Below are 26,917 nucleotides of genomic sequence, written 5' to 3' on the forward strand. Positions count from 1 at the left end.
GTGAGTAGTAATGGCACCACAGGTCCTGGCAGGCTTGGAGAGTGCCACCATACTGTCCCTCAGCCGGTGGGGAAGGATCTGACAGTGACTTACAGCCAGAGGGAGTGGGAGAGACAGCCTTGACCTGGAGTGCTGAGCAGCCAGGGAAGGTGAGGGCTGTGATCTGTGTCTCTGCTCAGACCTTCCTGGCTCCGTTCAGTTCCCACTGACGCTTCCTGGGCTTCCAATGCTGTGACCAAGGGTGGGATGTGCACCTCCTCCACTCCTGTTCTATCCCTACAGAGAGCTGCAGATGATGCTGCCCTGTGCCTCAAGGCTGAGGGCCAGCCTGGTGATGCCTTTTATGCCACCCACACCATCAAGGAGGAAAATGGTGCAGCAGGTCTGACCAAGGGTTTAGTGTGAGGTACTCTGTCAGTCATCTACTCAGCTTGGTTCCATTCCAAATCAGCTGGTAGGAAATGAAGGACAAAAAGAAAGTACTTGGCAATGAATCCTAGTATTTTTTCCTTCTCCTCTGCGTTCCTCACCCACCTTCATTTTGTAGCCTTGATGAAAAGAGCTGAAGAGAAAAAGAAACAGTTTGAGTCTAAAGCCATTTTTGATAATGTAAAGGCACAACCATTTATGCTTCCAAGAATTCAAATCTGCAATTTCAAAATGGAATTAGGCCAATCACTTTTTTATCTGGTTAAATTAATTGTTAGGCAATCGTAAATAAGGATGACACGGGACCCCTTAATGGGAAGACACTGACCTTTCCTCCATGGTTTATTACTATCCTCTGGTCCAAACTGAAGTGAGCTTATGTTTTCAGCTTAGTTTGTCTCTTGCCATAAGAAGCAGTTTTGCTTTAGAAAAAGGCTCAGAAGTGGTATGAGGATCTCACTCACTTATTTCTCCTAGGAAATACATTCTCTTTTGGTCTCCTCAGAGGGATGTGTCTTTGTAGGCAGGTTCAGCACTGCCAGGGGAGGGGAAAACCAATAATTTCCAGCTTCATGATCATGGTTTCGAGAATCATCTTGGCTGGGCACTAGCATTAGTCTCTGTATATGTGTCTGAGGGAGGATAGGTTCTCAAAATAAGTAAAAGGCAAATTCAAAGAAGAGAGTAATCTCTTCTTTATCCTCAGAGCGTAGGACAAGAAACAGGCTTACCTGCAGCTAGAGGTGTTAAGAGACAGCAAAGTTCTGTTTGAATCTTCTCAGAATCCCTGAGAATTTTCTCAGAATCCCTGAGAAAAACTGCCTGATGAAGTGTGGAGTGCCTGTTGGCAGAGGGGCTTGACAAGGCTCTGTTCCTGGGGAGATGCAGATATTGTTAAGGCCGGAATAAATAACTTCTTGGTAGACATTCCACCCCTGTGAATGACAAAACTGTTTTATTCACACGAGGGTTTTTTTGTTTCTGAGATCTTCTAGCACCGAAAGCAGTGACAGAGTATCTCGGTTCTCCCTGCCACGTGTCACATGAGAGTACACCAAAGGCAGGAAGGAGAACAGACAGGGAAAACCTCAGAGCATGAAACATGGAAAATAAGGATGTGCTGGTGGCATGTGAGCCATCCTTCAGGCCCCAGGTGAAGTCCTGGTCCTTGGCAGGCAGATCCTGGGTGTGTGTGTCTGTCTGACACAGGAACAGCTGGTAGCACAACCAGCCCGCAGGTCATCCAGACAATCCAGGGCTCTCATAAACTTTATGAACTGTTATTCAGCAACACCCAACAATTAAAAACCAATATGTTGCAGGTAACATGGGGAACAGCTGACAAAGACCAGGAGTAAAGACACCAGCTAAAAACATGAACACAACAGGCTGAGAGAGGCTGGAATTCTGGAATAAGAAAGGCTCCACATGAACCTGCCAGAGTTGCATTTGTACGCCGAGAACTTTTCATTTTAGTGCCCTTTTAGAGAAGCTGAAAATATCCACTAACTCTGAGAACAAACATATCATTTTAAAGCAGAATAGGCCTGTAAGACTTTTTAACACTTGTTCGTTGATTATATTAATACCAGAATATATTAAAGAAGTGCAATATAAATTTGATTTTAATTGTTTTGTACACACGCCAGTGAAAAGGAACTGATTGGATACAGTTCACAGGCAGTATGTTAATACGTTATTTTCATATGATGATAGCTTTGCATAATCTTTCTTTTTCCAAGATTTAGAAGAACCTGTTGTTAACCAAAGCACAGGAGAGAGGAAGAATACAATTTACATAAAATCGGCTACCCTACACATTAATTAGTAATGTGGCTGAGCGGAAGGTGTGTTCACTTAGTAGAAAGTACACTTTATAATTTATACACCAGCTGTTTCAGTGCTTTCTAGTCCATTTTCCTCCCTGCCTGCCTCTAATGAAATCGTGTTACTGGAGAATTGACTGGGGTGAATTGAGATTTTAATCCCATTGACGCTTCTCTATGGAAAGGCACACTGGTGGGAACTTTTAATGGAAGGTCTGTAATCAGAAGACACTTGTATTCAGTCCCCCACTATAATGACTCTCATCAAATGTTAAAGCCCAGGCAGTGTGCAGAAGGCTAGAATTTCAAGGTTTTTGACCAACCCCATTTGAAGCATTCCTCTGGGAGTGTGTGATTACTCAAGTTTAGCAGTTTATTGCCTCATCTTTCAATATCCAGTGAAGCACAAAATTCTCATCTAGGTTGCTCTTTTTACTTAAAGAACAGGCCAAAATAGACTGCAGAGCTACTAGCACTGTCATTGAGGTTAATTCTTGCTTCTCATTTAACAGGAGATCAATGAAAAAGCTTTAAAATATTAGAGCACAAATGCTGCTTCTAAAATTTCTTAGCAGCCTTTGTGAAAAATCTGGTTCGCACCACACTTTCCCAAAACATGTTTGCATTTATTTATTACCAATTGCTTTTTTAAGGCTAAGAGTAACATTAATTGAGAGGTGGTGCTGTTCTGCAAAGAAGGATGTAAACATGTATTAAAATCCAGCAGAGCGAACAGTCTTCCTATTCCCCAAACTTTGCAGTCAGGAAAAGTACAGTCATTAAAAGAGAGGTGGTCAAAAAGCAAACTGAACTGGGAGTTAATGGGACTCATTATGCTGGCTGCATGTTAGTAATGTCTCCTTCTCTACCAGAAAAACAAGCAGAAATAGACACAGAAAAGCAAAACGCACTTAAACAAATGCCTGTTAAAATCCCTGTGAGGAGAATGCATTTGCTCCGAACAGACACAAACACATCAATTAATACAGTGGAAGCCACTTTCTACAAATACATGTTAAGAAATAAACTGGAAAAATGAAGGAACTTCTGACAAAAGATGTCAGATGCTGTTGAAAGGAATAAATCTATTTAAAAGACAACATATTTTTCAAATGCAGCAAGTCAAAATAGAAGGAATAATAGGAAGAATGCCTCTGAACCATTAATGTTAAATAATAAAAAAAAAAAACTTTCCCTTCCTTCTTCTTTTCCTCCTCCCCAAAAAAGGAATCAAGATGAGAGTTTCTTTAATAAGCATTTCTCTGCCAACTTAATGAATACATTTGAATGACTTTCCCTATTCCCTGTTCCTTTCTTATTGAATTGGTCAGACAAAGGTCTAATTTGGGAGGTTTTTTACTTAAAGGAGCTCTTTCTTTCTGATACTTCTTTCGGGCCAGCATGGGTTCAGGATTTTCCACTCCTTATGCAATTCACTCCCTCTGGTCCCTTTCTTATTTTAGTTATTTCAAAAAATGTTAGGATCCATTTGTTATTAGAGGTTCCTTTTTTATGGCCTCCAATCTGAATAGGTGCCTACATTCTCACATTTCCTGCAGAAGGCATGGCAGTTATTGTACATGTGCTATAATTCATACAGGAAGGATCACAATGTAGCTTTTCACCAGAATATGTTTGTGTGCATTTTTTCAAGGCTTGTTTAATGCTTATGTAATTTCAAAGTTTAAATTAATCTATATGTCTATAGATTTTTAGTGAGTACACTATGCAAATGGCTTTCAGGAGGTCTTTCTTTAGACTTTTAGACTCCCTACTCAAATTTGATGGATTAAAGCTTTCCAAGTGTCCAAATTTGAAGGGAACATCCAAACGTCAGATTCTTTTAGAGTTTCTGTAGCAAGTAATGAATGCCTTTTGTTATATCAGCCCAAATTTTTCTGGGCTCTCTCCTACTTCCTTTTACCAGCCTCCTGTCCACTTCTTTGAGAGTTTTCTCACTCTCCATCCTGGCAAGCCAGCCTGTGTTCCCAAGCAGCTTTCTGCTGGGGTCCCTCAGGGGTACCAATCTGTAAATCAGTGATCTGCACACTCCACAAGCATTCATTAATTGAGCTCCTCAGCACCTATATTAGGCATGGAATATTACATCAGCCTGGCAGAGAGAGAGCTGAAACAGAGACAAGCAACTGAGTCACCCAAGGGCACTCAGAAAATTTGCTTGAGGGCCAGAAATCTCATCCAGGCTCTCATTTCTTAAACGCAGATAGCACTGAATAAGTTTCCTCAGTGGTCCTAATCCGCCAAAAAAGGGCAAGATACAAATCCAGACATTCTGATGTTGTGCCTGACCACAAAATACCAGCACCTTACTATGTGGGCTATCTTTTCTAGCTCTGCAGAAGAAAACAGCTTAGCAACTAATAAGTAAGGCCATTAAAAGCGGATTAAGATTGAGGAAATGTGAGAGATTCTTTCTGTAAGGGGCAAGGAGGCTCCTGAGCACAGACTAGCACTCCACACTCACCTTTCTTATTGAAGCTGACCTAGTTATTAACTCTCCATTTTGAAAAGGACACACCAAAGAAAATGTGGAGACTGTTGTGAGATAAGAGCTGGTCAGAGGGGAAAGGAAAAGATGTATCAGCACAATAAAATAATTGGCCAGGCAGTAGCATTGCTGGAAAGGACTGAAAGGAGCCCTGGATCATGAATGGATCAATGAATCAGCAATACTGTTACCAAAACTAAAGAGTGAGAAGTTTGCAAGCTGTAAATAGAGTTGTCATGTAAGAAAGGAAGGGGAAAAGGAAAATATGTCCCAATTAAAAAAAAAAAAAAACAAAACCAAACCAACAAAAAACCACCCCAGGGATAGAAAGCATGTCCAATCTTTCAGGCTTCCCCAGCACTATCTCTGTAGGATGTTTATAGCATCTCTCTGCCCTTAGGTAGATGTTGGTTAGGGGCAATCTGGACCACCAGACTAGAACTACAGAAAGAGTGAAGAACTCTGTTTTCTGATTAGAATTCAATCATAGGCATCTATACATTCCACTCTTTCTGTAGTGCCTTCTAAATGTGTTTGTCACAGATTAATCTGGGCATGTACTTATTCTAAAAGATAAAAAGCTATAGATACAAATATTTTGTTTTGAAAATAAAAAACCCTCAATTTTTGTTTCAACCAGTTTACATTTGTTCACTTTGCTTGCTTCTGATGCTTTCTTTATGAACACGTGGAGTGTGGCAAATTTTCCCTGGAGTAAAGACAGCAAAACTCCAAATGTGGTGGAGACAGAAGATATAAAGAAGTACTCACATGATGGAAATGTGTCTGTCTTCAGTTGGTTCTTCTGACTGTTACTAAGGCATGACTGCCCATGTGCTACTTGAGCTGCAAAGTAGAGCAAAGAGAGTTATAGGAATAACAAGACCTGCTGCTTCTAACAAGAATATTGCTGTTTATAGCAGGGAAAGCCCTCTAAAATACATTTGCACAGCACTTAGCACAATGAGCCCTGGTCTTCAGTGATACAACAGTAATAACTGTCAATATCACTGTTTATGGACATTTTCTCTTTTCAACAGCATAAGGGTGCTTTTCTAATCCACAAAGGCTATAAACTTGAACTATTGCACCATTTCTAAGGGCAGAAGTGAGACCAGAGATCAGGCAGATGAAGCGTGTCTTTTGTGATTTATCTGCTCGCTGCCACCACCACCTTCTTTCTGCAGTGAAGCCATAAGGAGGGGATCATCAGTGCTTAACTCAAATGTAAATAAGTATAACATCTTCTGGAGGCCCAAGCAGTAATCCTATTCAGACAGACATAAAAATTGGTATGAGTGGGGAGTACAAGCCATCTACATTTCCTGTATAAGGCAGCTGTAGGGCAATTTAACAGGAAAAGTACAGCTTTTGTTCTGTAAAAAATCAAACTAAGATAAACTAAGAAGGAAACACAGACATCTAGGGTAGGAGACAATCCCACAAATCCCAGGGGACAGTGCAGCCAGCCGGATGTGGCACAGGTCTTCCCCTCCCTAGACTAGAGCTACACAGTCCATGGCATTAATGAATTTTTTGGCTTCTGTTAATCTCTAGTAGTTTAATGAACCATATGTTTTTTTCCCCAGGACAGGCTGCCTTCCTAGCATGGTCCTAAGGAAAGGATGAAAAAAATTGGAAAAAAATCTAAATCTAGTGGTGCAGTTCAGAGAAAAGGTAAGTCGACAGTCACAGAAGAAAGAAATGTCATTGAAATTTTGTTATGTTGAATCACTTAAATGAGATCATAAGCTACTATAATATATTGATTGTTTTTTGCATTTCCTGGGAGGATGCCATTTGAAGGAGACAAGGTGCTTTCTATTTGCTTTTAGGCATTATTTAACACCAAGTTTTACTCTCCCATGTAAAAATTGAGTTGTGTGCCAGTAACTTGATGAGCATACTTTTGCTATATCCACAGGGATACAAAATGGTCACACAGCTCAGAGCTCCATAATGTACAGTAAGTTTTCTAATAAATTTCTATGACCTATGAAAAACACTTTTGTATGTGAATATCTTCAATAGATTGATCTAGTTTCCCTTAATATTTTATGACCATGTATGTTTAACAGGGAAGGTGCTTATACTGACAGTATACCCTATATATATTTTATACCCTTTGATATATTTGAATTTGGAATATACACAGTAAATATTCCAGATGCAACTCCATGGTTTCTTCCAGGAAACAGCAATAGCAGTGGCAGTTACAAAAGTGAATGAAGCAAGGAATAGGTTATTTGTTCCCTGCACAGAACAGAAGATACAGCAGAGGAAGAAGCATTTTTTTTCTTTGAACTTTCAATAATGAAGATGCCCATGCAAGTCAAACACATAGCATAGAAAGTTTCAACTGCTCGGGCTATAGCTGGCTTTTCCCCAGGAGTTTTAGTACCAAAAACATCCCTTTTCTGCAAAATTGTTAGTCCAGACTTTCATGATTTGGTTTGCTTTCAGCAAAAGATGTCCTTTCACCTGAGCAACACAGCCAAAAGAGGATGAAGTGCACGTGGTGTTATTTTCCACATGAATCACTGACATGGTGACTTAATTTTAAAAGGGGATGGAAAAGCAACACTATGAAATCTAGCAAGATGGGCAAAGGAATAGAAATTTGCAAAGACCTAATGAATAACCCTTCTGCAGGTAGTGACTAGTGCAGGAAATATCTGATGGCTGATGTTTTGGACCAAATGACCTGCAATCATGAATTCACAATATTAAATGCACTGGACATTTTTACAGCGCCCAGCTGGTAGATAACTTCCAGATAAGGTGTATTTGTCCCACCATCAGTAGACTGACCACTTTGAGAACTTGAGCTAAACTGTAAGCAGATCAATGTGATCTAATAGGAACAGAAAAAAATAAAAATAAGCATCATCAGTTAGCCAAAAGGTAACATGTAACCTATTGAAGGAGGGTAATGTAGAATAGGCCTAATCATCCCCCACTGCTTTTGATATACCTGTCCCCAGCTGATCTGGAGGATGATCTGATTGCCAGAAGAGCCTTTTGGGTTTTGTCCCTGCAGCCTGGTCTGTGAGACTGCCAAAGTGAGACCAGACCCGCTGCAGGATGGCTGTGGCAGTTCTGATAGGAAATCTGTGCCCGTGTCTGTAAATGCTCTCTGTGCCTCTCCCATGGGCCCAGCTGCTGTGCCTGGGGAGTCACCTGGAGCTCACAGACCAGAAGCAAACCAGCATCACACTTCCACTGGAAGCTGTTCTGTGTGCCCAGACATTTTCCTTAGGAAGCTGTTCTTTGTGCCCAGACATTTTCCTTAGGAAGCTGTTCTTTGTGCCCAGACATTTTCCTTGGGAAGCTGTTCTTTGCGCCCAGACATTTTCCTTGGGAAGCTGTTCTTTGTGCCCAGACATTTTCCTTAGTAAGCTATTCTGTGTGCCCAGACATTTTCCTTGGGAAGCTGTTTGTGTGCCCATTTTCCTTGGGAAGCTGTTCTTTGCACCCAGAGAGCTTCCACTGACCTCAGCCCTCTTGCAGCCTGTCCCAGCAGGCTCTGGCTAATGGAACCAGCTCCTGGAAGTGAGGGACTGGGTGCAGAGTGCTCTGGCAGGAGAAGTGCCAGGTGCCAGGGCAGGAGTGGCTCCCAGCAGGCACCCCAGAGGCCCTGGGCTTGTTCAGCCACTCACGAGTGCGCGGTTACCGACAGGGCCGCGACCGCGGCGCAGGAGCCGAGCTACTGTTACGTGTTTACACTGGATGGAAAGTGGATCCACGAAGCAGCACATATGTTCCTCTGATAGTCGTTAAACAGGGATTTGACTGCAGATCTTCTGGGAGAAATCTAGCAGGAAAGAGCTGAGTATCTGCCTCAGTCTTGGCATGCAATAGTGCAGCTCCATTACCATTAGGGAATTCGCATATGTCTGGAATTAGGCACACTGGCAATCAAGCTACTTCTTTACAAACAACTAAGAAAAGGGAACAAACTGTTTGTTATCAAATTGATTCAGGCATCTGGGACACAGTGGGTGAATACTATTGATTATTTTCATTCAGGTTTTAAAGTGAATTTACTTTGGCCGACTGCTCTCCTTTCATATTTACTTGCCAAGAGCAGTCGGGTGATCAAGTTTTACTTACACAGATGTGACCTTGACCAAGTCCTTTTACCCTTTGTGCTTCCATTTCCTCCTTTTCTCTTACCTGTCTCAGTTTTAAACTCAAATAGATTGCATCTATCAAGGTCTACACCTTAATTGATTAAGCACATTGGGCCCTGTCTTCTCTGGGATCACTCCACACAACTCTAATACAAATCAGAATAACATTAAATTGCTCAAAATGCATTTCCAAGTCTCATATATGAATGATGTTAGTGGAAAAGGATTTTGAAATTCAGAGGTGACATTTGAGCCAGACACACTTGCCTTCTCACTCATCCAAACACATAACCCACCTGCCCAGTGGGGGTGAGTCCATGTTGCTCAGTGTGGGATACTTGCATCAAATTACTTCCCAGTGGGATTGAAAAAATAGGACAAAAAGCGTTCACAAAATATTTACAAACCTAAAGCCAGCAGAGAACCACACTCTGATCTCCTCAGAAAAATTTCAAGAGCAGGAAAAAACCTAACTACTTTTATCTGATATATTACATGTTCAGTTGCACCTCAGTGCTTTTTGAAACTGCTTAAGCAGGTATTTTATAAACAGGAGTAAAAACTATAATAAAAAGTTTTTTTCTTCATTCCTTTGTGATTAGACATGTATGTGGCCTCTAGGTCTCTTGGTTACAATGAGCTGAGTGTGTATGACTTTTGCCTCCTTTCTTCTTTGGCTCCGTATTTTTCCACACATTTGTAGGAATTAAATAGCTTGGAGACCTCTCCCTCAGCCAGCTTTGCTGAGGCTCTATGAGAGGTTCAAGAATGAGTAGAGAATAACCCACAGAGAACATACCTGTAGAATCCATATTTCCAAGGAGCTCTGGCTGTGGCCTTGCAGAAGCTGTTCTGGAACTGTGCCAGCCCCAGTGCCAGGCACAGTTCTGCTCCTATAGCTGTAGGATGTCAAGCACAGCTATCATTTCTTACAGCGAAGCTGCTATCAGCAGCATCCCTCTTCACCACAGGACAAGTGAGAGGGAGCAGAGATGCAGAGAAGAACAGTAGCTTATGCCTCTTATGGAACAACACCCAAAATGTGCTTTTGGGTAGCACAAAGGGTAAAAGCCCTTCTGCAAAGCAGCTGCTCTGCAGAGAAGTCTCTGAGCACCCATTCCTTGGCACTTACCACTTCCATGGACAGCCAGTTCAGCTTCCTAGACTGCAAATCCCAGGGTCAGAGAGAATACAAAGTCCTGAAGGGTGGCTGACGCAGTATTATTTAAACTTTTGACAAACAAGAGCCAGATTCTCAGCTACTGTAAACTGAGAACTCACTCACTGAACTCACTCAAGGCAGGTAAACTTAAACCAGCTGAGGATGGTTTAACCAATACAACTTCTGAGTGCATTTACTCAATAGTGAAAAAGAGGGAGAAATGTGCTTGGTTCTTGGGGCATATCTGGTTTGTTTTCCTGGGTTTTGTGTTAGCTTTTTCTTGGAGTTTTTCTTTTAGGAAAGAGGAGTGAAGTGAGAGGAATTGTGTTTGGCCTGCTTGGGAGTTGCAGAGCTGAAGCTGGGAAGCAATGCAAAAGAGCACTTTAATAAGTAGGGAGTGCCAAATGAAATGCTGGTTTTTCTACTGTGGATGAAGAAAGCTAAATACAATATTCACGTTACCTCAGTTTCTTCCATTGCTCCAGACAAAACCATTGCCAAGACAAAATAACCCCCTCTGTTATTGCATAAACTCTTCATGTGCAGTTATTTGTACTAGCCAAACAGAAAGAAATTAATCCCATTTTGAGTGCTGAATATGTGGCCAGAGATTTCATTATATTGTTACCATTTGGGACAAATATGCAGGAAGAAAAGAACTACTCTGCCAGGATTTCAAACTGAAATGTACATTTGAAATTTAGCTTGTGACTTTCCAGTGCCATTGTGAGGTTTTTTTTCCTGATGTTTCACCCTGGAGGCATCATGTTGTGAGTTCAGCAGGCAAGATGCTGCCATGACTTATACCCCATCAGATCAAAGGCATTGCATGGAGTGCCAGGGATGGATATGATTCCTTGGACTAATTCTATTATTATAACTCCACTGACTTCAGGGCGTTACACCAATGATGAATTTGGCTCATCACACGGCAAATGAAGCTTAGCATCTTTTGTTCCAAATCTTTCTTTCTATGCACCTCCTCTGCTACCACCTGCTATTACTCTTTGGGTATGTTTACACCACATATTGCAAACAGCCATGAGCAAGCTCTGCCCACGCTCCAATCTGACAGAAGCCATGTGATTGCACTGGCACCAAGCCTGAGCTAATAATCCCTCATGAGAAGGATTTTTTTCAGTGAATAGCACAAGCACGATGAGTGTACATCTATCCATACAGTATCAACATGCCCAAAGACTAATCTATGCTGGAAATCTCTTTACAGGTCTGGAATCTTCTCTTTCCCTCTTTCTTTTTCCCATGCCCTATAAAGAGATCTTGCACTCATAATCCCCACAGTCAGAAAAATGCTCCTGAGTGCTAGAGAGAATTGCTGCCTTCACTTGTTGGTGCAGGGCCCTTCCAGGACAGCTCAGTCCTAGATACTAAGCTTTCTTCTCTACCAGTTTAAACAGGTTTTTCACCCAAAGAGCTGACAAAAATCATACCACATCTGCCTCCATTTCTTTCTACTGCTGCACTACTTTCCTTTGCCTTCTGCGCCAACATCACTAAGGCTTGTTGATGGTGCCCTTCCTGCACATGGTTCATCCTCCTCTTTGCAGCAATACCTATTGAATTTCCTGGGTTATTTGGAAACTTCATCTTTTGTTTTCCAAGACCTGGGAGAGCATTCCTTGGGATCTCACTGCTCCACCATATCCCTGCCTTGCACTGTGGTGAGGATAACCCTGTAAACACCATGACTGGGCCTCCACAGCTGGAAGGGAACAGCCAGACCCAAGGCGTCGTGGTGTCTGTGAGGAAGTATCACATAATTTTCATCTCTTGAAACTCATTTCCTCTGATGTAGGGAGCAGCTGGATGCTACATATTTAAAAAAAAATTAAATCTGCCTAGATTTTTCACTTTACTTTTGTTATCAGTTTAAATGAACGACCACAGACCAAGAAATTTCAAGTCATTATCCCACTCCTTGATGGTTTCCTACACAACATTCAGTCACACTCTCCTGACTCAGACACTTTGGATTGCTTTGCAGGTACACAGAAACAGAATGACAGAACTCTCATGGCTTCACCACCTTATAAACTCAGGCTCTGCATGTACATTCCCATTTCTCTGCATTGCTCAGTAATATGAAATTCTTTCCTTTTTCCCAAGTACAGGGTGGAACCAGGAAACAGTTCCAGGCCAAGAGGCACTTATTTTTAAATCAATGATTTGCATTAGTTTTTGCACTAATGGAAGCCAAAAGAGAAGCCACCACTGGTTTTCCATAAGCTTTACATTCACTGATAGCTCTACAAAAATTCGGCCGGTAAAGAAAAGATCCCAAATGAAACAGAACCAGAAAAAGAATGTGGCTCAAGAAAGAAGAGCCAAGTGTCTAGAAGCACATCAAGAAGATAGAAATAAGATAAATATTTTTCTTTCCTCAAATCCAGCAATGAAAATATTCTGAAAATTAAGATATTTTTGGCATATTCATGGCCACATTTACTGTCCTTTCCACATCTTTGTCAATATGAAAATGTTTTAAGTCCAGAGGATGCAGTATCACTCCATCTTTTTTTCAAATCTGAGACTGCTAATAAAAGACCTCATAAAAGTTATGTGGAGTTTGTACTGGCAAAGGATTAGAGAGATACCTTTCCAGAGCTTAGCAGTAGCTCATGAATTGTCCATCGATGCAGGCAAAGGGAGCCAGAGAATCCAAATATCACTCTACACTCTACAACCTGCATTTTTTCCCATGGGCTGCTGTTTCCAGTGAACAGCTCCACTTCTCAGTGATGAAGAAAAATGATTTAAAAGCCACTTGATCTGTGTTGTCTCCATTCAAAAAGAATCTAACCTGATTTATTGTTCCTCAAATGGCTGAAACACTACTTTGCTTAATGTCATTAAAAACCTGATATCGGCACCCAGCCCTAATAAAAGCATCGGGAACATGGTGGTAACCTACCCAGAAAAGCAAAATGAAGCTGTCATTTTTCAATATAATTAAACCTGGTTTCAAAAATCCAAAGGTCTGTAATATGAATTACACTAATTACTTCTTGTGGTTTAAACATTGATTCCAATGTTAAATTTAATGGACTTAATGGATGTTGCTTTTCCCATCAGACTGGTGGCCGATGTTTGTCTTGTTTCTTGACCACTTATAGATTTCTGCTGACCCTTTAAACATATTACAATCGGCAGCCTGCTCATTCTTCTTGCATGAGAGTGCTGCTATTACTTTCCATGGATAATCCCAGCTTCCATGTAACCTGTCTCTCAGAGTTATTTTTGGCAGCCAAAAGCATACATACCCCAGGAAACAGAAAAAGAGATCATTGGACTAAATTTTCAGAAATGTGCAAGCAATTAATTTTGCCTGGGCAGTATGTGAAATCCAAACAAACATTAGGAAATAGCAAAACGTGCAGAAATTCACAGAGCTGAAGTGCTGCTCTTTGCTGCACACCAGTCCCTTCCCTGCATTTCTCCATTGCTGACCAGAGTCAAAACAGAGAAGCAGGGATGCTGAACATAGTCCTGAACTCCAACTGGTGTTGGAATCAGAAGCTGCTGGAATCTATGGAAAAAAAACTTTGGAACCTGGTTCCCTCTTGAACTTTCTGCTTACCCGGAAAACACCAAAAGGAGTGCTCGGGTTGAACAAATAAGAAATACATTACAAATAATAAACTCTGGGCTTTCTGTTGACTTAATGACAGAACCCCCACAGATTTCAAGGGGAGTCAGATGAGATACATTTCATGTGTGATCAATGGCAGAAAAGGACCAGCTCTGGTTTTGGGCTCACACCCAAGAGACATTACCCTGAGAGAGTAATGTTTGATGCTTTGATTCTCTTCAGGGGTTGGAATTAATCAATGTTATGTCCAGGCAAGATGATGTGGCTTGTTCTACTGTTGAGAACACAAACAAAGTCTGAGTTCTCAGATCACAGAGTGTGCCTTCATATGAATGTTTAAGGTTCCACTTGGAAGAGAAGGACTAATCCTGAAGATCCAGGTGAAAATAATGAAGAATACTGAATTCTTCATATGCTGGGAAACAAAGCCATTTTCAAATAAGTCCATAAAGAAAGAACTTAGGAGAGGATTTTCAAAGTACCTAGTGTTGAAAATCTTGTTTTCCTAATACATTACAGCTGCTGAAGTCATCCTAGGCTAAGGTTGAAACAACAGCAGAATGCCTGTTTTCCCACCAAACTGTTTTTACATCTGTTTTCCACAGACAAGGGAACATTGATACCCAAAAGGAATCAGTACTTTGAGATATTTGCACCATTTCTTTTTCTGTAGCAGGAACTCTAGATGCTACATGAGAGGTAGTTGGTAACAATGGAAGAGAAGTATACAAATATCTATAAATTCAGTCTATCAGGACACCTACAGCTGCAGTAAAGTCAAGTAGAAGAATTTGCTACAACCAAAGAACTGCCATTTGTGTCTCAGGACAACAAAATTACTACACACTTATCTATGGCAGTCTTGTTACAGTGGTGATGCCAGGGGGAATCATCGTTCAGGAAAATGATCTTCCTCTTTCTCTCTGTTTGTGGTACATTTCTGAGCAAAGTTGTGCTGCTGTATTTGTCACTGGCTGTGCCTGAAACTGTAAACTGACTTTTAAAAGAATAACATTAGCACTGAGGAATCCTGCCAGGACCCAAAAGACTATTTCTCTCCATGGCCTAAAACATCTGTGCATAAGTAAAATTATATATAATCCATATGTGGATTGAAAGATTTGACAGAGTCAAAACACACAGCTCTAGGAAAGCCTTGTGATGTTAAGGGCCAAGCAATCAGCATGTATAAACTTGCATGGTTTCATGACACCAGCGATGCTCTGCTGATTCACATCAGCTCAGGAGCCTCAGCTCATAAGTATGTTTTTCTTCCTGCATGGGAATTCACTCAGCCCAGAATTAAAGAGTATAACATAATCCTTAAAGAAAAGGGAGAGGATTTTTGGAGAGGTAATTTAATTCTTTCAATTTAGGAATTCAAGTCAAATTACAACACACTGAGGATTTCGTATGCAAATCCTGCTCAATAGGGAAAACTTTTCTAGATGTTCAGAAAGGCCTTTGGACTGAGCTGCCAGCACTGGCCTCCTGGCCAGGGTCTAATGAGAGGAGACAGAGCATGACCTATTATGTCTCAGAGTTTGACTGGATGGAGACTTTTGGCAGGTGTGTACTGGCATGTGAAGCCCCTATGTAAACTCTGCAATTTTATGATTGCATAAAACCTTTTTATAGCCAGAAGGTATTTGAGTTCATAACACGTGCCTTTGCAGACTAGATAGTAATGGAACTCTTGATTATTCTACCTCAATATCAAGATGCAAAGATGACAGGTTAACAAATCCTTGTCCTTTCTGAGGTAACTCTGTAAGAAAATAATTAAGCAATGGAAATAGCTGGAGAAAACGGTTCTCTAGTCATCATTACTGGTCACAGCCCAAAGACAAACATACCTAGCCATCAAAATTCCATTCTGTTTTGACCCTGGATGATGAAGACATGTTGGTCTCATTACTCACTGAACTTTCCTTCTTTCTAGCAAATATTGGCTCCTGCCACCACGTTGCTTTTCAGAGCTGCTCAGATAATTTTCTAAGTACATAATGCAGTTCCATGGGTTTAACCTTCCTTCTCCCCACCTCAGAGCTACATGTTTTAACTAGCCCATGGACTTGCCTGGAGTCTTTTCTCTGGGAAGACAGCAGCTCCTCATTCCTGCCAGGTCTCCTGCCCAGGGGAGCAGTGCAGGTGCTCATGACCACCTCTTCATGGCTGCATCCAATTTCCACATTGCTTCCTCCCATGCAAACTGCAGACAGGTGCCCTGGAAAAGGGATGCTTGAGCATTCACTTAAGCCCACCCCTGAGGTAAAATACATCACAATGGAATAATGCTTTGAGAGGACAGAAACTTGATGTGATCCCAGCTAATGAGTAGAGTGCAGGCAGCTGAGGCTGGCCCAGGAATTGCTGTGGCAGCCCTGCCCTTACCCCTGGAACTACTTGGAGTCAGAGCCCTGCCACTTTCTCACTTTTGCCTTACTCAAACAAAGTAACTAATTCCATGTTTTCTCATCTCCTCGGGCATGAGGGAGGACAGATTCTTTAAAATAATGATTCTAATTCACAGTACTTAAAAATAGGCTCTTAACTCTATATGCTGGCATCTAAATAAAAGCAGCCTGACTTTGAGAGGTGCTAAGCATTTGCACCTCCTAGCAATGTGTACATGAGCTGTTTTAAAGATCTCCAAAGATACATATTTTCTTCCCTGCCAATACCATTTCTCTCGCCTTCAATATAATTTTATAGGCCATCCATTTTGACATTACATCAAATTAACACTAAAAACACACCTACCACTTTGGATAGAGCTTTTGAGAACTCACTCTTCCCAGCACACAAGGCAGGGTGCCTACTTTGTGTTACAGACAAGTTCACATTTAACTTTGAACATTTGCACGAGTCACGGAGAATTCATTTTGACTTCTGTGTTGTCCTGAACAATGACATTTTCCTGAATCAGGGACAAAGAAAGTCATTGGAAAAGCAGTGACAGCCGAATAGATCATGTTTATGCAGTTTAGCAGGGGCATCTGTTTCTCTAAGTGAAACCCCAAAAGAAAAATAATAACCAAGAAAAAAATTTATTCAGTAAGATTTGAAAAAAAAAAAAAAAAACTAACCAAAACCAGAAAAATTTCTCCTGGCTCCTCCAGACAAATTAGCCTAAGGAGTCAGGAATGCTAAAGAAAAGGGAGAGTGCATTGCTGTGAACTTGTCTGAGCTTTTATATCTCTTCCATTAGGTAATTTTCAAGTAGTGTTGATTTAGCAGTTTCAATTTCATTCAGAAGAGGCTAAACAATGTTAGATGTTCAAGTCTTCCTTTCAGGTTTGCCTTACAATTCACTATTGCTCTTTCTACTCTTAAGCCTGTGCTCCGATATAGAACCAGTTATATATTCCTTATTAAAAATGTACAATGTTTCAGAAAATTGAAATAGTTTTCAAAATTGTCCCCCATTGGTAATTCTGCATTTGATTGTCAAAAATGTTAATCTTTTCTCAGGCCTGAAATTATGAGCCAGCTTTATTGGTCAAAGGCCATAATAATTTGAGCTCTTATTTTATAAACTCATTTCTGCCGAGTGATATCCTGATAGGAGCAAGAATAATAAATCACAAACATGTCCCCCAAGATTGCATTGTAAATGTCAAACTAGACAGGAAATTGTAATTAAAGAAAGGAAATTGCTACAAAGAAGCACTTGATTTTAAAATGAGCTAAGCGCAGAATTTTCTAAGCATTTAATTATAGACCAATTTCAACTGACTGCTTTGCTTTTGCAGTCATATTTCTTATTATAACTCTTCTACATAATAACCAAATCTCCGTGCTTATGCTGGTCAGGAGCATTACCACATAACACTGCATAAGCACAGGGATTACCAACTTTACAGGAACCATTAGCACGTTCTAGTGTGATGGACAGCACTATCAGGTTTTTAAATCAGTGACAATCTGATTTTAGCTCCACAACCAAGTGGATATCTTTTCATAACAGCAACTGCACCTTTTGGCACCTCGCTCTTAAACAAGCAGCAGGACCAGTTCTGAAACACCTGGACTGACAAACGCCTGGATGAGTGAATAATGTGGTCAGGGACAGACTCTGCCACCACAAAAAAGGCTGCTGTGGTTCCTGTCAATCCAGACAGGGCCTTCCAGTGCCATCAAGAAAAGGTGCTGTTCACTTCCTCTCCGACGCATATAAGCCAGAAAAGAAAGGATTTAGGGAAGAAAACAATATGTTCTAGCAACACCAGTCTAGCAAACCACTTAAATATATGGGTTGTTGTGCACTGAGCAACTCGGGGCAGCTTTTTTGAGCCCTAAATTCTGCTATTGACCCTTTCTTTTTTACTGATCTTCTGTTTCAAGAGAGTTAACAGGCCTTAAAGCCCCTTCTTTCCATCTTCTCAGCCAGACCCAGGAGCTAATCCTCATCTTCCCAACCATCTTTTTCTGTTTCTTGTCAATACCACAGTGGTGTAAGTGGTAAGACTGAAGTGCACAGTTCTCTTTTTCTTTAGCATAGCCTAAAACTTTATTGGAAGTAGAATATACTATATACCAGCACACTGTATCTTTTTTGATTTGAAAAGACAGATATGCAGAAAAACTTTTCTACAAGACTGAAGCTGGAAAAAATCCTGTTACATTGAATCCTCATTAGGACCTAGCAAAATTCACTGAAAACTTGACACTGCATATTTCCAACTAGTAAGGAATAAATCAAGATGCAGATGGGATCATTTGCACCCATAAGCTGACTGCAATGGAAATATTATGCTGCTGCAGGAGCAAGATGGAATTGGATAAAGCCTAGTCAACTGGCAAATACTTACCAACCACAGAATTTACTTGTTGCCTTGTGAATCAATATAATGACCTAGAATTTAACTACTCAAACATTTAGGAGAGCAAGGTTAATAGAAGCATTCTGATCTTTTACTTTCCTAGGGAATAAAACCCATTAGACTGGATGAAAACAGGGTCACAACAGAAACAGCATTTTCTTCCAAGTGTGGGTATGTAATTGTGGTGTAATGGAGCCATTATTTGGCACATGGTCTAAAGACCCCTCAAGAAGGTTACATTCTTAAGGATAAAATGCAAAGGAACACATTCTGTGTGTCTGATAAAATTAATGTCCTGCTGTCCAGCACAGCTTACTTTCAGATTTCATCAGCAACCAGAAGTCAGTTGGAATGAGAGAAAGAAACTGCTCTTCTCAAAGGGAAAATTATGCTAGTTTGGCTGGAAAGAGGTGCAAAGAAATTGAGCCCATCAAAAAGATGTGTCTTGGCAAGAGAACTTACAAAATAAAAAAAAAAATCAGTGTGAAAAAAGCAGTGAATGTTTTGAGGTTGCTTTTGTTGGGAAGAACTATTGAATTCAAACTAAATAAAGATGTTGTGGGTCAAGTAGCGTGCATCATCTGTGGGACAGGATTGTATGAAAAGGAGAAAATGAAGCATCAGTGAATAGACAGGTGCTAAAAATAGGGTAAAAATAAGAGAAACCAATAAATGAAGAGTAATTCATTGTGGGAATCTGTGTGGATGAGGATACAGATGGAGAAGACCAAAAGGTTCCATAAGGAAACAGAATCTTTGAAGAAAAGATTCCATGGAGAGAGAGAAAACCCAAAAGGAAGAATGAAAGAGTGGGTGTAAAGAAACAAGAAGAGAAGAGAGGTGCTGTCCTTTGGTAAGGTGTGCAGCAAAAAGGCCAGATTTGCCATGGTGCCAGCCAGCAGGGCACATGGAGGGGTCAGCAGGAGTGACAGGCTGTGCCTGACAAACGCACCCTTTGCTGGGGTCAGAACATTGCTCACCTGCTGACTCTGAATGTTGGCACAACACACCGAACAACAGAGAGTGGATACAGATGCCACAAAACTTATTTTTGGGTCGGGGTGAATAAATATGTGTCTGTTTCCATTGTGCATGATGTGAAGTGACAGTGACTTGCAGAGGAGCTGAGGGAAAGGAGGATGGAGATGATGCTGTGATTGAATAAACAGCACAGAACATAATCATGTCTAATAAAACATGCTCTTACCAGAGCACCTGGAGAATTCTCCTGCTTTACACAGAGTTTTCCTCATTATTTCCTGTTTCTGTTTTCCTTCATGGTTATGGCTTTTCCACAGCAGTGGCATTACTAACGCTATACTTAAATCCTCTCAAGTTAGTCTGAAACCCAAAAGAGAGTGGCAATTTCTGCAAAACCATAAATGGAGTGCCTTAGAATTACTGAATTACTTTGTAGAGCATTTTATTACCAGCAGAGAAAGGCTGCCCTGGCCAAGCTGTAGCCTGTGTTCAACAGGGCTCAGCCATATTATGGGATTTGAGCAGCATTAGGGTCTGGGTGTTGATGAGATTAGGGCCAACAGTTGGATGTTGCTTCAGATAAGGCTTCCTTAACTAAACCCAGCATTTTTGTCACTTTATCTAATTGCTATTACTTTTTTTCTTATGCATTTCTCATTTCCCCTCTACTTGCATTCATTTTTTTATATCTTCCTGTAGTAAATTCGACCTAAGTCTTCTTTTATACTTTTTTTTTTTTTTCCAGGATGTGATTACATGTGCTTAATTCAGGCAATACTGTGAACACAACAATTTCATTGCTTACTAGCAGTGACAGCAGGGCTTAAAACAGGCACCAGCAGTGCTGGGGATGGCAAGCAGAGGAATTTGGCTGGTACTGGGGGAGTGATGGCACAGTGACCAAAAAGGGGCTTTTCCAAAGGCAGGAGTTGCCGCTTGCCCACCCTCACCTCTTGTAATCCAGCCCCCCTATGCAGCCCTGCCACCTGATAAGCATCTTGTCTCTTTGGAAAGCAATATTTTCTGATTACTGGCAAGCTCCTAGTGGCACGGACAAATTTATTTTGGGGAAAAAGAAATACAGTCTGGCATCCCACTCTTGAAAGGCTACTCACCTCACGCAAGGTTTCCATAACAGTAAGGTCAGGAAAGCAACACATCTCTTTGACAGGAAGATAGCACAATAGATTTTCTGGCTCTATTACACCGTCCCCATGCAATCTGGACACGGCACTTCACGACTCGTTTGCCTCAGTTTCTCATTTATAAAAATGAAGACAGAAATCCTTCTCGCCTGTTTGGGCTCTGAGCTCCTGGGTACAGGCACGGGTTCAAAATGAGGTTTTACAGCACACAGCCCAGCAGGAGCTATGTCTTACTAAAGGCCTTCTTCCATTTTAATACAAACTGGAAACTTGTGTTACTGGAACGCTATTTACATTTGTCACAGCGCTCATTAAGTTGTTAGAAGTATCAGGCGAGACTATTAGTTACAAAATTTGCAACCAGCACCCTAATAGCAATATATATCAGAAGGGGGAGATGTTTGAAATGTCTCTCAAGCACTTCAGAAGGAACTCTCTTTCTGCTGCCCACGTGGAGCACTCTCACTCCCCCCCACTGCGAGTGTGCTGGCATGTGCTGGGATCACCACACAAACACATATTTATGTTTCAGCTTAAAAAAATGGCTTTTCTTTATAACCTGCAGTCTTAGGCACTTGCCATCAGGAAAGCATGCTTGCAGGGGAAGGATCCCAAATTACCTGGCAGGTATGGCTAACACAGTCCAGGGAATTATTGGTAGCAGCAGACTGCTGTGAATGTGCAGAACCAAGGCAGAGGCACAGTGACATATAAAATGTACACACACACACAAAATGAGGGCATTCAAAAAGCCAGAGCAACAGCAAAGCTTCTTCCAGTGCACAGGGAAGGGAATTGCTTTGTTTATTGCCATCTCTGCCCCTGTGAATCACAGCCCATAGCTTTGGAGCAGATGAAAGGCCACGGCTTTAATTCCTCAGCAAAGTCCCAGATCAGAACAGTCAAAATTTCAGACAAAGCAAAATTTCCAACAAATGAAAATATCTAACTATATCAAAGTAACTTCTTAGGATATAGTCCCAGTGCTTCCTTTCAACCAAACACTGTATATCCCATGAAAGTACCTCAGCCTTATAAAAATGAAACATAATGATCATTTTACAAACATTATGATCAAATCAGCTTGTTGCCACAATTTTTTGAGGCTGCTAAATCTCTATTTTCCATCATGAAGGCTGTAGTGCTCTGTCACTTGTCAAATCGTGTCACAAAAATATTTTAAAACCCATTTTGCCTTTCCTGCACTCCTTTTCTTTCTTAATCAGTAACAGAAAGAATCAAATTGGTGAGCAAGCTCTGGCTTTGTGTAATAGTTCCAGTATGTCCCTACCAGTGGTAAAAAAAAAAAAAAAAATAGGGTAAAGTTTTGTGTTAAAGCATCAGTTCAAACCATAGAGAGATAAGACCTGGGATAGACACTTGGGATAGACAGATCCATAGATTTTGTAGACTAAGTGCTGAAATCACACGGAAGGAAGCGCTGTCTTATGAGAAGCTTGTGGGATTTAGATATGAGGAGGAAATTCTTTACAGTGAGGGTGGTGAGGCACTGGCTCAGATTGCATTGAGAAGCTGTGGATGCCCCATCCCTGGCAGTGTCCAAGGCCAGGTGGGATGGGGCTCTGGGCAGCCTGGGACAGTGGAAGATGTCCTGCCCATGGCAGGGGGTTGGGATGAAATGATGTTTCAGGTCCTTTCAAACCCAAACCATGCTGCAATTCCATAATTTATCCAGGATCCCCTGGGAAGCAAGTGCATAACCAGCAGACTCATCAATGCCCTCATCAATGCCAACCTAAGTTACTGAATAGCCCTTGTTGTTTCCCTTCCATCACTCTTTTCCAGGACATGGCTTTATTCTTGAGTCAAGGTCTCCAGATCCACAGGTTGGAAAGTTCACATCACTGTGGTCAGGGGAACAGGGACATAATTATCATCTGGGCCATCACTGAGGTGGGGAAATGTGTCACATGTGTCCCTTTTCTTAGGGAGGTATAGTTGTTTCTGCTGTCCTATTTTGAACATGTCAAGAAATCCAGAGGACCCCAAACCTGTAAGGGAAATCACAGTCAGGGTACAGAGAAGCTAGCTAAAGTCTTGAGGGTTCTTTTTCACAAAGCTACTGAGCTCAACTAGACATGAAAAAAAAATCTTGGAGATGATGCTGCCTACATATGCCATAAACAGATGTAGAGTTGGATTTTGTCCACATAGCATGAACATTTAAAACTCAGTAGAGGCAGGATATGCAAACAAAGAGAGAAGCTTTGTGTATTCACTCATACATTGACTTATAAAACTCAAGCTGATGGGTCATAAAAATATTTGAAGATGTTTACATGAAAATTTCACTTTGCTTGCAGCAGTTTCAGCAGCATGTTCTCCCAATAGACTGCATTATTAAGACAACCTTTTTTCACAATGAGCTGCAAAATGACAGTGCCCAATTCTAGAAGATCTAGGCTGGTTACACAGTGTGAGAAGGCTTCATAATCCCTGCTCACTGCTTCTTTCCATGTAGAGTAAAGAAAAATTTGCATAGTCTCTAGCCATAGTAGCAAGTAGGATGGACAAGCCAGTGTTTCCCATCTATGTGTCCTCATCCTGTCCACAGCCAAACAACACAAGAAGAGTCCTTGGTCCTGGCACAGGCCTTCTCAGGAGTCCCTGCAAAGGCACTTCATTTTCCCAGAAAGGACAGAAGCTGTGCAGCTAAGCAGGAATCAAAATGACCATTTGGAGAAAAATCCCAATTCCCCATTTTCAGTTCATTCCGAACATGAATGAAGAATCAGAAATGTGACTCTTCCCTAGGACAGACATTTTAGAAAACTCCCCTTTGGAGAGCCCTATGGGGAGTGTGTCACACCCCATGTACCCCCGAGCTTGTGGGGATCATGGCAGAGTGTGGGTGGCAGCTCAGCCCTCCTGGGGCCATGGGCAGCTTGGGATGCATGCAACTCCACAACCCCAGCAGAGGGAAGGCAGCCTGGGGAGCTCAGCAAGCCTCCAGGCAGCCTTTCAGTGACCCCAGGAGTTTGCCAGGGGCTGCTCAGCCTGTAATACCTCAGCAAAGCGGGGTGGGCATGTTTGCAGACCAGGGATTGTCCCCCAGAGCCAGCCTTTCCTAAAAGAACCCCTCTGCCAGAGCCCTCCTCTGAGAGCCAGGCCCCCAAGGGCCCCACTGAAATCACCATTTTCACATCCTGCACCATGTTCTGAGCTTCTCCCCCTGCTGGGAAGGGGAGCTTTCCTCAGGGGCTCAGTGAGGGCACAGGAGCTGTCCTGTCCTTGTGCCACACCGAATGGCCCATGTTTCACCCGGGTTTCTTCCAGGTTTGCAAACCTTCCCCAAAATGCAGATTCCTCATCTACACAGAAAAATCTAAAATGAAACCTCCAGGATGGCAGCAGCATCCACATCTCTAGATACAATCCTGACTATTCCTGCAATTAATGGACTGGGAAAAATTACAGGTAAAATAAAAACGACTGTGTGAAAAAGACCTTGAAAGACATGAAACAGACAATGAGTTTTTTCTACTTTTTATTTCTCTTTCCCTCCCTTCCCTCACTACAGCTTTATGCATAATTGTTTGGTCAGTTTGTTCTTCCCTGAAACTTTTACTGAAATGGATTAGGTAAACCATGCTCTGAAACAGATTGAAAATGGAAAATATGTAAATATATAGCATATAACTTATAAAACTGTATATATATGTGTGTGGGTGGGTGCTGGAATAAAAAAGCGACTGTTACTTGCTGGTAGAACAACATATCAACAACTGTTGGAGCTGACTTGAAGGTTAAATATTAGGAAGGAATCCAATTTCTCTTGTCTATTCAGCTCAGCGGTGTGTTAGATTGCGGTTGGAGTGTGCTTATGGAGTGTGGGATATGAAGTAGGCTAATCAATCCCTGCTGCTTCATTCTCAGGTTCTTCTTATATCAGGTCCCTGCCCTCAGGCAGCCTTCAGCTTTCCAAAAGCCAATTCCATACAAATAAAAATTGCGACCTGCAGCTAGAGGGTGAAGCTGAGTTTCCCCCTTGTGATTAATCTCTTCTTGGGTGGCTTTCAGGGAAAAAAAAAAAAAAAAGGAAAAAAAGAAAAAAAAAGGAAAGGAGAAAAAAAAAAAAAAAAAGAAAGAGAAAAACCATGCATGCTGCAGCCCTGTGAAAGAGTTTTCCTATTGAATGAGCCCAGTGCTCTGGAGCCAGCTTATCAAATGAAAGAATTCATTTTTTTTAACAGTGCCTCGTGTTGACATTGAGAAAATGAGCTATCAAACACTATGATTAAACTTCAGCTGCCATAATTGTCGTCCGAACAACTGCATGGTGGAACTGAAAAGCATTTTTTTTTAACCAGCTCTATATGGTTCACCAGTAATACTCAGTTTAAAAGGTTGTTGCTGCTAGCAAGAGAAACAAGGCTTGAAATTAACTTTTTCCAATCCATAGACAAAATTAAACATAGGTATTTGAGTCACACAAACAACAGGTAAATCAGATGTGCTTTAAATTTCATTTTTAGCCATTTTATCTGCTGAGGGGTAGCTCCAGGGTATTAAAATATCTGAGCATTTTCTTGTTTCACTGCATCTGACTGGATAGGTCCTGCCTTTTTTTTTGAGAAATGCAGACAGACAGACAGAAAGAAGAGAAGGAAGGGTGCCTTAAATACACAATTTGGTGCAAGAGGGGGTAGATGGAAGGAAATCTAAGGTTTGTGGAATGTTTGCCCTCAAGATTCAATATGAGCAGGGGACAATCTAAGCCACAACTGCCCCACGGTGTGCAATTATTGCTCTGCCTCCTTTTGGGCCTGGATTTCAGGGCATTCCTTAGCTTGAGGCTTATGGGAATACTGAGTATTTCATAATGTATTATATATATATATATATATATATATATAATACTATTATATATACTATTATATATATAGTATTTCATAGAATACTACTATATAGTATTCTACACTAATTCTCAGCAATGTTTTTACATACACCCTCAAGAGACTGGCTCCTCAAGGAGGCTGCAGACGCCCTTCAGGGAGGGCTGTTAAAGGCAGGTCACCTCAGGAAGGTGACATTGCCGGTGACAATCGGAAATCCTTTACGAAATGAGCTGTTGCGCAATTAAAATATCTACTTAAATTTGTTTAAAAAAAAAAAATCAAACACTACAGTACAGTGAAGGAAATACAGTATATGAAGGAAATAACGATGAGGAGTATGAGGATATAAATGAAATTTCCTTGCCCATTTTCTGAGGAGGCTTGGCTCCCGACAGGAGGGTGCGCGGGATGGGGAGCGGGCAGTGAGCCGGGATGCGGCTGAGGATGCTGAGGATGCTGCCGGCGGCGGGCAGGAGGAGTTCGCATGCCCACAGCCCTGTAAGCAGCCTTGCCACCGCTAGATGTCCGCCCCGGCCCCGCGGGGACCAGCCTGCCTTCGGCATCACCATCGCCATCCTCATCCTCCTCCCAGCGCATTAACATCGCATCATCCTGGGAACAGAGAGGTTTTGGCTTCCCCCCCGCTTCCACCCCACTCTACCTACTCAAGCAGGTGTTTCTGCACAGCCAATTATACAACCTGATCTGCTTCCTGAACATATGGGGATAACATTTTGAAATAACAATAACATTTTCGTCATTTTTAGTCTCACACGCTCTGAGCTTTGCTTTATCCCTTTCCAGAGGTAAAACTGGTAACTTGTTGAGGATACTGAGGGGTTGTGGCTCCTGCTTGCAGACTGATTTCAGGATGTGAACAGAGCAGCTGGAGGAGCACTGAGGTGCAAGAGGACTTAGACATGGGTGTGAGTTGGGAGCTGAGCTGGAGAGATAGGAGGAACAGCTTCCAGAAAAACAAACAACAGACTGGATGCACCAGACTGGATGTTGTTGATGAAAAATAACACAAATCTGCAAAGCTAGGTAATGGAAACTGCTAATAATTAATAATAATGATAATAATAGAATTTTCAGGTGTAAACTTAAGAAAACTAAAGTCACTCAGATCTGCTACTTCCATAACACTTTCAGCAGCTCTTTTATCAGCCTAGTTCTGGATTGTTCCCACCTGCTGGACTGCACACACAAAGTTATTATTGTAGGGTTGCTTATGCATGCTGAGCTGCATTCCCATGTTTGCTATTTACAGGGTCACTCAGACATGCTGTCTGGATCATGACTATTTTCAAGCACCCTGGGCCACTGGAAAGGACTCATTTATCCAAAAGCAACAGCAAAGATATTTGTGTCAGAAACAAAGATATGAAAAAGGCACTTGAAGCCAAATTCTGGGCCAAGCTGCAGAAGCACTGGGCA

At 41.5% G+C, this 26,917-nt stretch overlaps 1 long non-coding RNA gene across 1 annotated transcript in view; it reads right to left on the reverse strand.

Moving 5' to 3' along the window:
- Nucleotides 1-443: 443 nt before the first annotated feature.
- Nucleotides 444-26,917, reverse strand: part of LOC131085232 (uncharacterized) — a 291,057-nt gene continuing 264,583 nt past the window's right edge. Inside the window, exons 12-13 of the long non-coding RNA XR_009114613.1 lie at nucleotides 1,161-1,303; nucleotides 444-562 (exon numbers count right to left, since the gene is read on the reverse strand). This is a non-coding gene — a long non-coding RNA (uncharacterized LOC131085232). The remainder of the gene's footprint in view (nucleotides 563-1,160; nucleotides 1,304-26,917) is intronic.

The sequence above is a fragment of the Melospiza georgiana genome, chromosome 6, assembly GCF_028018845.1.
Source record: "Melospiza georgiana isolate bMelGeo1 chromosome 6, bMelGeo1.pri, whole genome shotgun sequence".
NCBI lineage: Eukaryota > Metazoa > Chordata > Aves > Passeriformes > Passerellidae > Melospiza > Melospiza georgiana.